The 12,934-nt window shown below is 39.7% G+C and overlaps 1 pseudogene; it reads left to right on the top strand.

Moving 5' to 3' along the window:
- Positions 1-986: 986 nt before the first annotated feature.
- Positions 987-6,437, top strand: LOC103204659 (annotated as a pseudogene).
- The last annotated feature ends 6,497 nt before the right edge of the window (positions 6,438-12,934 follow it).

The following is a 12,934-nucleotide window of genomic DNA, read 5'->3' as shown; positions in this document are numbered from 1 at the left end:
GTTACCTAGTACCACTCTGACAGGAAATATACCACAAATGGGATGGCCTTAACAAGCAGGTATTTATTCTCTCACAGTTCAGAGGCTTTAAGTCCAAGTTCAAAGTACCAGGCTCTAGGGGCTGTGTGAAAGCCCCTCGACCTTGTGCTTCAACTCTACCTCTTGCTCCCGGCCCACTGAAGCTAGAGGCATCTTTTCACTCAGGCAGCTACTGGCTGCTGAGGCTGACAAGCCCAAGGTTGACACATAAAATGGCACAGTCCCGATGTTACCAAACCACATGGCAGGCCATTAATTCAAGTCTATTTTAAGTCCCAAAGTCAGCAGAGCATGGCAGGCTGCTGAACAACGACATGGCTACATACAGGGTCCAAGCATACCATAAGCAAGAGACTATCCCCAAGGCTTCTCCTTATATACAGAAAGCGGACCACATTCCCTAAGGCAGCTACTCAGCTGCTTGTGGTAGATCCCACCATGGAGTCTTATGGGAAATAACTGCCACCAGCTGCCCAGCCACTCAACCAGGCCCAGCCAAGTTGACATACAAATTTAACTACCACAGTGGGTAAGGCATTTGGCTGCTAACCAGGAACCAGAAGTTCAGTGGTTCAAACCCATCAGTTGCTCCATGGGTAGAAGATGGGGGCAATCTACTTCTGTAAAGATTTAAAGCCTTGAAAACTCAGGGGGGCAGGAAAGAGGCAGTCCCTCTGAGTGAGAATTGACCCAATGGCACTAGGGTTTAAGAATTTTTTCTATAGCAATATTTATAATATCTAAATAGTGGAAGCAGACTAATGCTCATCCCATACATAGGAAATGTGTTGAATAAGTTTTGTATGTCCACATTATGTAAGTACAGCCAGTGTATGAAGACAGGGAAAAATATAGCCAATTGGTCCTTAGAAGAGAGGATGATGGGATTTCATCTCACTTACTTTGGACATGTCATCTGAAGGGACAAATCTCTGGAGAAGGACATCATGCTTGGTAAGGTAAAGGGTTAGCAAGAAACAGGAAGTCCTTCCACAAGAAAAGTTGATATAGGGTAGTGGTAGTGAGACCAGTGCTGTCCTCCAGCCCTGTTTTCCCTTCATGCTTTCTCTCAGCTCCTGTTTGAGAACTTGTCCTGGACATCTGCAAATCAAATGATGGAAAAATTGAAGGTTTAACTGCAGAATGTGTGAGCTTAGAGTTCCTCAGTTTAAAAATTTAGGTGTCTTTGTGAAAACACTGAACTTAAACCCTGCTATAAATTAAAACAAATATTTTGTTGAAGACGTAGAATCATGTAGAAATGGGACAATATTTACAGGCATTCATGCAAGATGCTCTGAATTGCAGGGATAACAGTAAAGTTATCAAAAGGTACAGTAAACAAAGGGTTTGTTCTTGCAGGCACATAAAGGAGGGGGAGGAAGCATGGTAAAAGTTCCAAAGGGTCTGTTAAAATATGAACTTAAACATTATCCGTAAGTTTATTTGTTGTGTCCTTAGATTGTACAACCTGAGAGTTGCTTAATAAAGCATTCTGTCAAGGACTAATTTTCTGTCACATCGGCAGTGTCTCCTTATTTTAACATATTTAGTCTTTATCATAGTTACAAATTTACAAAGGGCTAATAGAAACATAGTGGAATATCCTAGTAAATGAAATTTTAATTTGGGAGTCAGGACTTGATAATAGATCTATGTTAGCTACAACGTTATTTACAGGATCTAACTTCATTTAGGAGGGAGCGCTGGTGCTGTAGTACCTAAGGCATTTGTCTACTAACCAGAAGGCTGGCAGTTCAAACCCATCAGCCACTGCTGAGAAGGAAGACTGGGCAATCTACTTCTGTAGAGATACTGCCTCGGAAACCCAAGGGGTTGCTATGAGTCAAAACCCACTCGACAGCAATGAGTTTGTTTTTTTTTTTTTAAAAAAAAAAAAAAAAAAAACTTCATTTAAAATGAAATCTGGTGGTGTGTTGTTATTATGTGCCTTCAAGTCGGACCCGACTCATAACGATGGAAGTACATTGCCCAATTTGGTTGCTAACCAGACAGTCCACAGTTCCATCTGCTCCAAGGGAAGAAGATGAGGCAATCTACTTCCGTGAAGAGTTACAGCCTTGGAAACCCAATGGAGGTCTCCATAAGTCAGGATCGACTCAATGACCATGGGTAACTTCATTTAACAACCACTCATCTGTCAGTTTGTCATGTAATGGTGGCTTGCACATTGCTATGAGCCTGGAAACCATGTGACTGGTATTTCAAATACCAGCAGGGTCACCCATGGTGGATAGGTTTCAGTGGAGCATTCAGACAAAGAGAGTCTGGGAAGAAGTACAGGGCCATCCACATCTGAAAAAAGTTGGCCTCTGAAAACATTATGAATAGGAGTAAAACACTCTTTGATGTATTATTGGAAATCTTTATGGATAGCAGTGAAACATTGTCTGAATAATGTCAGATGATGAGCCCCTCAAGTTGTAAGTCACTCAAAATATAACCAAGGAAGAGCTGCTTCCTTAAAGTAGCATGAACCTTAATGACATGGAGTAAAGCTTTGGGGACCTACATTTGCTGATGAGGCACACTTCAAAATGTGAAGAAACAGCTGCAAACATTCATTAATAGTGAGATCATAGGATGTATGAAGTATGAATCAAAGAAAATTGTAAGTTGTCAAAAATCAATATAACATATAAAGTTGGATATTCTGATTATTAGTGAACTGAAATGGACTAGTATTGGCCATTCTGAATCAGGAAATCATATCATCTACTATGCCAGGAATGACAAATTGAAGAGGAATGGTATCACAATCATCATCCAAAAGAATGTTTCAAGATCTATCCTGAAATACAGTGTTATCAGTGATTGGATAATATCCATACACCTACAATGAAGACCAGTTAATACTACTATTACTCATCTTTACACACCAACCAAAGATGAAGAAATTGAAGATTTTTAACCAATTTCTGCAGTCAGAAATTGACCAAATAAGCAATGAAAATATATTGATAATTACTGGTGATTGGAATGTAAGGGTTGGAAAAAAGAAGAAGCATTAATAGTTGGAAACCATGGCCTTGGTGATAAAAATGACCCTGGAGATCACAAGACAGAATTTTGCAAGACCAATAACTTATTCATTGCAAATACCTTTTTTTCCAACAACATAAATGTTGATGATTCACATGGACCTTGCCAGATGGAATGTACAGGAATCAATCAACTATATCTGTGAAAAGAGGCATTGGAGAAGTTCAATAACATCAGTCAAAACAAGACCAGAAGCTGACTGTGGAATAGTCCATCAATTGTTCAAGTACAAGTTTAAGTTGAAGCTGAAGAAAAGTTTAAAAAAAAAAAAAAGCCATAAGAGTTGACAAACAACCTTGATTATATTCTGCTTGAATTTAGGGACCATCTGAAGAATAGATTTGATTCATTGAACACCAAACACCACAGACCAGATGAGTTGTGGAATGACATCAATATCATCATAAATGAAGAAAGCAAAAGGTCATTAAAAAGACAGGAAGGAAGATTAGACCAAAATGGATGTCAGAAGAGACTCTAAAACTTACTCTTGAATGGAGAGCATTTAAAGTAAATGGAAGAAATTGTGAAACAAAAGAGCTAAACAGAAGATTTCAAAAATAATAGAAATAATACTTTATAGAAAAAGTAAAGTATTATTTATAATGTGCAAAGACCTGCAGTTAAAAAACCAAAAGAGAACATGCTCATCATTTCTCAAGACGAAAGAAGTAAAGAAAAAAATTCAACCCTTGAATTGCAATATTGAAAGATTCTATGGATAAAATGTTGAACAATGCAAGATGTATCAAAAGAAGATGAAAAGAATACACAGAGTCACTGTACCAAAAAGAATTGATGTTCAACCATTTCAGTAGGTAGCATATGATTAAGAAGCAATGGTGTTGAAGGAAGAAGGCCAAGCTGCACTGAAGGAATTGGTAAAAAAAAAAAAAAAAAAGCCTCCCGGAATTGATGGAGTACCCCTTGAGATGTTTCAACAAATGGATGCAATCCTGGAGGCTCTTACTCATTTATGGCAAGAAATTTGGAAGACAACTACCTGGCCAACTGACTGGAAGAGATCCATATTTGTATCCATTCAAAGACAGGGGATCCATCAAAATGTGGAAATTATTGAACAATACCATTAATATCACAAACAAGTAAAATTTTGCTGAAGATAATTAAAAAAATTCAACAGGGAACTACCAGAAATTCAAGCCAGATTCAGAAGAGGACATGAAATGAGGGATATCACTGCAGATGTCACATGGATATTGGCTGAAAGCAAAGAAAGAAGTTTACCTGTGTTTCATTGACTATGCATAGGTATTTGATTGTATGGATCATAACAAATTATGGATAACATTGGGAAGAATGGGAAATCCAGAACATTTGACTATGCTTATGAGGAACTTGTACACAAACAAAGGGGCTGTCATTTGAACAGAACAAAGGCATAAAGAATGATTTAAGATCATTAAGGGTATGTGCCAGCTTTGTATCCTTTCACCATACTTATTCAATATGTATGCTGAGCAAATAATCTGAGAAGCTGGACTATATGAAAAAGAACTTGGCATCCGGATGAGTGGTGAACTCATTAACAACCTGTGATATGCAGATGACTCAGCCTTGCTGGCTAAAGTGAAGATGACTTGAAGCATGGATTGTACCTCAACATATAGAAAACAAAGATCCTCACAATTGGCCCCATAGGCAACATCACAATAAATGGAGAAAAGATTGAAGTTGTCAGGGATTTCATTTTACTTGGGTTCATAATCAAGACCCATGGAAACAGCAGTCAAGAAATCAGACATCATATTGCAAATCTGGGCAAATCTGCTGCAAAAGACCTCAAGTGTTAACAAGCAAAGGTGTGACTTTGAAGACTAAAGTGCACCTAACTCAAGGCATGATATTTTCATTCACCTCATATGTACATGAAAGCTGGACAATGATTAAGGGAGACTGAAGAAGAACTGATGCCTTTGAATTGTGGTGGTGGTGAAGAATACCGAAAATACCATAGACATCCAGAAGAATGAACAAATCTGTCCTGGAAAAAGTGTAGCTGGGATGCTCTTTAGGGGTCAGTAAAAAAAGGAAAACTCTCAATAAGATGGACTGACACTGGCTGTCAGGATGGGCTCAAGCACAGCAAGGATTGTGAGGATGACACAGGACTGGATAGTGTTTTGTTCTGTTGTACATGGGGTCATTATGAGTCAGAGCTGACTCAATAGCTCCTAACAACAACAACAACAAACTTCAATTAACAGAGCTCTGGTACAGCAGTGGTTAAAGTATTTGACTGGTTACCAGAAGCTACTGATTCAAACTCACCAGCCAGTCTGTGGGAGAAAGATGAGGCAGACAGCTTCTGTAAAGATTTACAGCCTGGGAAACCCTATGCAGCAGTGCCACTCTATCCTATAGAGACTCTATGAGTAGGAATAGACTTAATGGCAGTGAGTTTTAACTTCATCTAACATTATCAGTTCTGTATCTGATCCTCTTGTAACCAAGGCTCCTTCTCTGGGGCCAGCTACACAAACTTCCTCAATAGAGACCAGGTAACTTTTATCCAGGCTAGAAATCATGAGTTTTACCTTCTTTGTTTTTCAAGCAGTAAAACTATGACAAAAGGTTGAGTGCTTTTTAAAGAAAAAAAAAAGCAGGAATGAAAATCTTAGTTTAAATTTAGCTCTGAATTCACATAATTCAGATATGTCAGAACCTCAATTTAAAAAAAAAAAAAAAAACAGTGTGGGGTAAGATTGGACTGAAATGTTGAAACTGTATTTTTAATTTTCTTTTACTTTTGAACTATAAAAATATGTCCATATAGGCTTGATTTCAGTTTCAAATCTCCCCAAACTACCAAAATTGAAAAAGCTTGAGCTCAGGAACAATAGAACATTTGAAAGTCTGGATATGTTAGCAGAAAAAATTCCAAATCTCACATATCTAAACTTAAGTGGAAATTAACTGAGAAATATCAGCACCTTGGCTGGAAAGTCAGAATGTCTGAAAATCCTAGATTTGTTTAACTGTGAAGTTACCCACTTCAGTGATTACTGAGAAGGTGTCTTCCAGCTTCTGTCCCAGCTGATCTATCTGGATGGATACAACCAAGAGGACCAGGAAGCCCCTGACTCAGATGCTGAGGTGCACAATGTGGATGAATAAAAAAGGATGAAGAAGGAGAAAATGAGCAGGACAAAGATGATGAGGAGTTAGATTTTGATGAAGAAGAGGATGAAAATGAAGATAAAATCAGTAGGGAAGAAAAATTTAGTAATAATGGAGAAGTTGAAGAAGAAGAAGATGAGGATGAAGATGATGAGGAAGAAGAAAGTGAGAAAGGTGAAAAGAGGAGGGGATAAACAGATGATGATGAGATGATTAAGACCTCCAAATAACCTGCAAAAAAGGAACTGTTGTGTATTGGTTAGACTGCTCATATGGATTTGGTAAATTAAAAAAAAAAAAAAAAGCTGTGATACAAACCCCAGGACACCCACCTACCCACCCAAAGAGCCAAAATATAGTTCCTGTGACATTCCACCCTCCTCTATGTAGTTCCTCTTGAAAATCCACCACCAAGCTCGGTGACTTCACCCCAACAACATTGTAAGTAAGCATCGTTAGGTTTTCATGTAAGATTCTTGTCGTAACACAGACACCTGTGATTGCTGAGTCTTAACCATTCGTGGCTACCAGTTACACTGAGACTGTAACAGCATTTTTTCTGTACAACAAAGAAGATTTTTAAATTAAATATCCACATTAAAAAAAAATGAATTGACACAGTGGCTGCAAAAATCAGCTCAAACGTAGCAACAATTGTGAGGATGAAGCAGGAATGGGTAATGTTTCCTTCTGTTATACATAAGGTCACTATGAGTAAGAACTGACCTAGAAAGCATGTAACAACACATCATGAAGCCATTAAAATAAAATAAAATAAATCTCTAATATGGGGTAGTTTCTTGGATATATCATTAGAAAAAAGAAAAATGAGAGAGTACCACTCTACCTTTTTAGGTAATAAAGAAATGAACATAAGAATATGTATTTGCTTACTTTTTTGTGAAAGTAGTCACAAGAAAGATAAATCAGAAACTAATGAAAATGGCTACTTAAAGTAGTGGGAAACAGCGTGGGGTAAGATCGGACTGAAATGTTGAAACTGTATTTTTAATTTTCTTTTACTTTTGAACTATAAAAATATGTGCAAAAAACACACAGAATCAAACACTAATGATATGAATGTTGAAGTATATAGAATGTGCAGTGTAAGTGCTGCCACCATCTTTCCCTGTGACCCACAAATGCACCTTGTGCTTAGGACCAGGTGTTTTGGCCTGGCTCCTTGAATGGGCTGCAAGTGTGGGCTGTTTCCCTTTTCTGTGGTATCTTTACCCAAAACACATCTCATAGCAGAGAGTGGCCTATCAGCACCTCTCCCTCTTATGCCCTGAGCACATGTCAACATTCCCAAGATCTGTTTAGCTAAATGTGTGCATTATCCAGAACCTGGCCACCCCTCTTCTGTCTCTGTCCACAGCAGGGAGGAATGGCGCCTCTCTCCTACAGCACAAGAGGGCTGTGTTTAGACTATCTCCCTGTGTTGGCTGAGGAGCAAGACCTGCTGGCCTTGGGGAACTGATGTCCACTATTGAAGCTGATCTTCCTTTGTCTCTTCTCTATGTGAGTAAAGTGTTGTTCAATCCAATGCCTGTGTGTGAATCATGTGTTTTTTGGTCAGCCCAATACCTGTCAACTATAAAATGGGCTACTATCCTCCATGTGATGGCACTCCTCTCCTGGAAGTGGTAACAGGTGTGTTTTGGTTAGCTTGTGCTGCTCTAACAGAAAATACCATAAAAGGGATGGCTTTAACAAACAGGAGTTTATTCTCTTACAGTTTGGGAGGCTAGAAGTCTGAGTTCAAAGTGCCAGTTCTAGGGGCTGGGTGAAAGCCCCTTGACCTTGGGCTTCAGCTCTGCTTCTTGCTTCCAGCCCACTGAAGCTGGAGGCTTTTCTTAACTCAGGCAGCTGCTGGCTACTGAGGCTGACAAACCCCCGGTTTATAAGTAAAAAGGCACAGTCCCAATACTACCACATGACATGGCATGCCACTAGTTCAAGTCCAGGGACAGTCCCAAGATTGGCAGACTATGGGGCAGGCTGATAAATGAAGACCTGACTACACACAGGGTCCAAGCATGCCAAAAAGCTGCAGACCATTCCCAAAGCTTCTCCTTATATAATGGAAGCAGACCACATCCCTAAGGCAGCTGCTTAGCTGCTCCAGTAGATTCCACCATGGAGTAGATTACCAGTCTCACCATGAGGAATAACTATATCCAGCTGCCCAGCCACTCAAAACCAGGCCCAGCCAAGTTGGCACATAACCTTAACTACCACAAGGTGGCACTTGCTCAACAAAGTATTTCAGGAGAAATGCACCAATATCTGCAGTTTAGTTTGAAATAAATCAAAAAATAAGATGGATTCATGAATGGATACTTGGATGGATGTAATAAAGCAAATTTAGTAAAATGTTAATGTTAGAATCTAGGTAGTGGATATACAGGTGGTCACTGTAAAAAATTTTTCAACTTCACTATGTGTTTTAACTTTTTGTAGTAAGATGTTAGCGAATACTGAATGGAAAAAAAGCAAACCCTAGAGCAATCTTAAAAACTAAAAAACTAAACTTACTGCTGTCTAGTTGATTCTGACCCATAACTACCCTCCTTGGGTCTCTGAGGCAATATCTCTACAGAAGTAGATTGCGCAGTCTTCCTTCCAAGGAATGGCTGGTGGGTTTGAACTGCCAGCCTTCTGGTTAGCAATCAAATGTCTTAGGCACGATCCTAAGTGTATATCAAACTGATGATGTAATCACACACAGAAAAGAATTAATTCAAGAAAATTTTGTACATACTACACTGTACACCTACAGTAGTTTGTATTCTAAGGACAAAAAATGTTTCAAAGAAATCTTGAATTTTTCTAATTAGAAATCCCCATTGGCTTTATGATAAGTAGTCAGATCCCAAGATCCAAATGTGTAAGTCAGATCTCAACTGTGTAACTGGGAGTTCTCTGAATTACCTTCCATGTAGAATACAATGCTTTTTAAAGGATGAGTAGTAAAAATGTGCTAATATCAAGATTGTTGTTGTTGTTGTTGTTGTTGTTGTTTGCCGTCAAGTCGGCCCTGACTCATAGCGACTCCTCCTTGGGTTTCCGAGGCAGTATCACTATGGAAGTAGGATTGCCCAACCTTGATTACACATATATTATTAAAACTCAACAGTAAAACATGGATGAATTTGGAGGACATTATGCTGAGTGAAATAAGTCAACCACAGAAGGACAAATATTGTATTAGCCCATTATTATAAAAAGTCAAGAAAGGTTTATATATGGAAGGAAATTTTCTTTGTTGGTTACCAGGGGTGGGAGGGGAGGAGAGGGAACACTGCTGGATAGGTAGAGACAAGTATTGATTTGAGTGAAGGGAAGAGCAATATACCAAATGTGAGTAATCAACCCGGTGCGTTGAGGAAGAAGAAAACAGAGAGAGGTGCATGGGAAGTACAGAGAATGAAGATGAACCCTTTTACGCATACACTACTGCATTGTCAGTGATGGCAAACATTGATCTATGAGTGATAGATGGATGGACAGGCTGAATGATTGGGTGTATCTATGCAGGGGCAAGTATGCCCATGACCATGTACAGGGTTGGCAGATAATGTTTCCACAAGTGTATTTGCATGTTCTGTAAGAATTTCCAGGTGTATAGTAAAGTTGAAAAGGGACCAGGTTGTAGTCACTTCTTAGCCACACCAGCTACCCAGTGGACCTGTGGGCTCAGGACCACAGTATCAGGGGACATCAAGCTCAATTGGCATAATATACTACACAAAAACATTGTTCTACATCCTATTTTGGTGAGTAGTACCTTGGATCTTAAAAGCTTGCAAGTGGCCCTTTAGATGTAAGAATGGATCACTCCTTGTCCATAGCAAAGAAGAATGAAGAAAACAAAAGATGCATGGAAACAATTAGTCCAAGCGACTGGTACACCATGGGATTCTCAGCCTCTATGACTATGAGACCAGAAGAGGTAGATGGTGCCCACAGACCACTGTTAACCACTCAGAGGGGGATCTAGGTAGGAGATCCTGGATAGAGTGGGAGAACAACATGGAACAAAACTCAAAAAAAAGAGAGAGAGAGATAGAGAGAATGACCAGATTTGCTGGTCTCATAGAGCCTGGTGGAACTCCTGAGACTATGGCCCCTAGCTGCCCTTCAGGTCTGGAATTGAACCCACTCCTGTGGCTTCCAGCCAAACAAAAGACAGGCATATGAGCTAAACATTTACATTATGTAGATACACTCCTTGGAGAGATCAATCACAGGAGGCTAGAAGGGTTGTGTATGCTCAGGGAGACAGCTGCAGGGCAAGAGTGATGGGAGGGAAGGACACAGGGAAGAGGTAACTATGGAGAAGTGAGAGGGGAGTTGTTGCATTGTGGGAAATTGCAGTCAATGTCATGAGACAAAGTGTATGATCTGCTGTATGGAAAATGAATTTGCTCTGTAAATATTCACCGAAATCACAATAAAAGTAAAGAAAAAAGAAAAAACTCAACAGTAATTTTTACTGTTAATTAGAACTACAGTTGTGGAGTGGGAGATACATAAATAACAGGGCAAGAGAATTCTTCCTGAAATGTCCTGTTTAGATTTAGTTTTATAAAGTTCATAACCTTATTAACAATAGCTTTCCATACATTATTCCTGCCATATAGTTCCAGGAAAAATTTTTATTTACTCCTCACTAGGTGGCAATGCTACCTAATTTGATTATAACCAAAACCAAACCAAACCCATTGCCAATCAATTCAACTTATAGTGAACGCTTCTTGGGTTTCTGAGGTAGTGTCTTTACGGAATTAGATTTTCCAGTCTTCCTTCTGAGGAGTGGCTAATGCGTTTGAACCTCCAGCCTTCTGGTTAGCAGTCAAATGTCTTAAGCACTGTACTACCAGAGCTGCCAATTTAATTAAAAGCAGAAGTAAAATTTAAAAGCTTCATTTATCTAACAGTTTTTATTCTATGTTGAGCTTTCCTACCTATTGAGCAAACTAGACTTTTATTATCTATATGTGTTTTTTTTGGGAGCTCTGGTAGCATAGTGGCTAAGACACTTGCCTGCTAACCAGACAGCTGGTGGTTCAAACCCACCAGCCACTCCTCGGAAGGAAGGTTGGGTAATCCTACTTCCGTAGTGATACTGCCTCGGAAACCCAAGGAGGGGCCGTTATGAGTCGAGTTTGACTCGACGGCACATAACAACAACATATGTTTTTCAGAATTTTAATAACAAGAAAAATGACCCCTTTTTCTCCACACAATGACTATATTAAATCAAATTCAGAACTATTGGATTGGTGGGAACCTTGGGAGTTCAGCTAGTCCCTTTTTCTACCTCCATACTCTATTACGTTTTTTTCACCTTCATTCACTTACTCACTAATCTTTCATAAACCAAACAATTTCTCAGTGATTACCATATGCCAGGAATTGTGCTATTAGGTATTAGGGATATAATGGTGACAGTAGACACAGTCTTGCTGCCCTCATCGAGTTTGCTGGCAGTTGGCCTTCCTGGGAAAGTGACAGTTGATGCGGCTCCTAGAGGCATGGCTTGCTCCACTCTTCTCAGCTGAAAAAGAGCAAAGATTCCACAGCTGTAAGAAAGGGAGGCCCAGTGGGTGAGGCAAGTAAACAGATAATTATAAGAGAACATGAGAAACTGAAGGAAGTAAATAGAGGATAGGAGTCTTTGTAGCACAAGGGTTAAGTACTTTGCTGCTAATGGAAAAGTCGGCATTTGAAACTCACCAAGCAGCTCTGTGGGAGTTCTGGTGGCATAGTGCCCAAGGCATTCAAGTGGTAACCAGAAGGCTGGTGGTTCAAACCCCCAGCCACTTCTCAGAAGGAATACTAGAAACTACTTCCATAGAGATACCACCTCAGAAACCCAAGGAGGTGTCACTAGAGTTGGAACTGACTTGACAACAGTGAGGTTTTTCTTTGTTTGTTTGTTTGTTTTGTTTTGTTTTTAAGCAGCTCCATGGGAGAAAGATTTGGTGATCAGCTTCCATAAAGATTGATCAGTTGCCATCAATGAGTCAAGTCTGACTCATAGCAATGCTATAGGACAGAGTAGAGCTGCTCCATAGGGTTTCCAAGCTGTAAATCTTTACAGAAGCAGACTGCTACATCTGTCTTCCATGGAGCAGTTGGTGGGTCTGAACTGCTGACCTTTCAGTTAGCAGCTGAGTGCTTAACCATTATGCTATGAGGAGTCCTTTCATAAAGATTACAGACAAGAAAATCCCACAGGACAGTTCTGCTCTGTCACATGAAAATGCTATGAGTAGGAATTGACTCAGTGACACCCAACAACAACCACAGGTAGAGGCTGCTCTGAAACACAAAGGAAAGAGAAGGAGGTCAGCCAGTTTTAAAAGTAGTTGGCAAGAAGATGGAGGAATAGGCAGACAAGCAACACAGACCTTCTTCAACAAAGAAAAGAAAAACCAATCGACAGAGATACAGAAGATAAACCTGGAGCCCTGAGCTTTGAAAGAAAGGAACTATACAGAAGTGGATTAGGCACCAACTAGTGGAAAAACCTGAATGAAAACAGGACCTAAGAATAGGCTCTGTTTGCCAAGGTTGGCAGGGACATATGAGAGGCTGACAACAGGAAAGGAGAAAGCTGGTGAGGGTGTAAGTGTTGTCAACTAGAAAATAGAGGAGCACAGTACCCTGCTTGCGTAGATAA

The sequence above is a fragment of the Orycteropus afer genome, unplaced genomic scaffold (assembly GCF_000298275.1).
Source record: "Orycteropus afer afer isolate SDZICR_OR568_19922 unplaced genomic scaffold, OryAfe1.0 scaffold00255, whole genome shotgun sequence".
Classification (NCBI taxonomy): domain Eukaryota; kingdom Metazoa; phylum Chordata; class Mammalia; order Tubulidentata; family Orycteropodidae; genus Orycteropus; species Orycteropus afer.
Note: the sequence above shows the minus strand (reverse complement) of the source record. Positions and strands in the feature narration are given on the sequence as shown.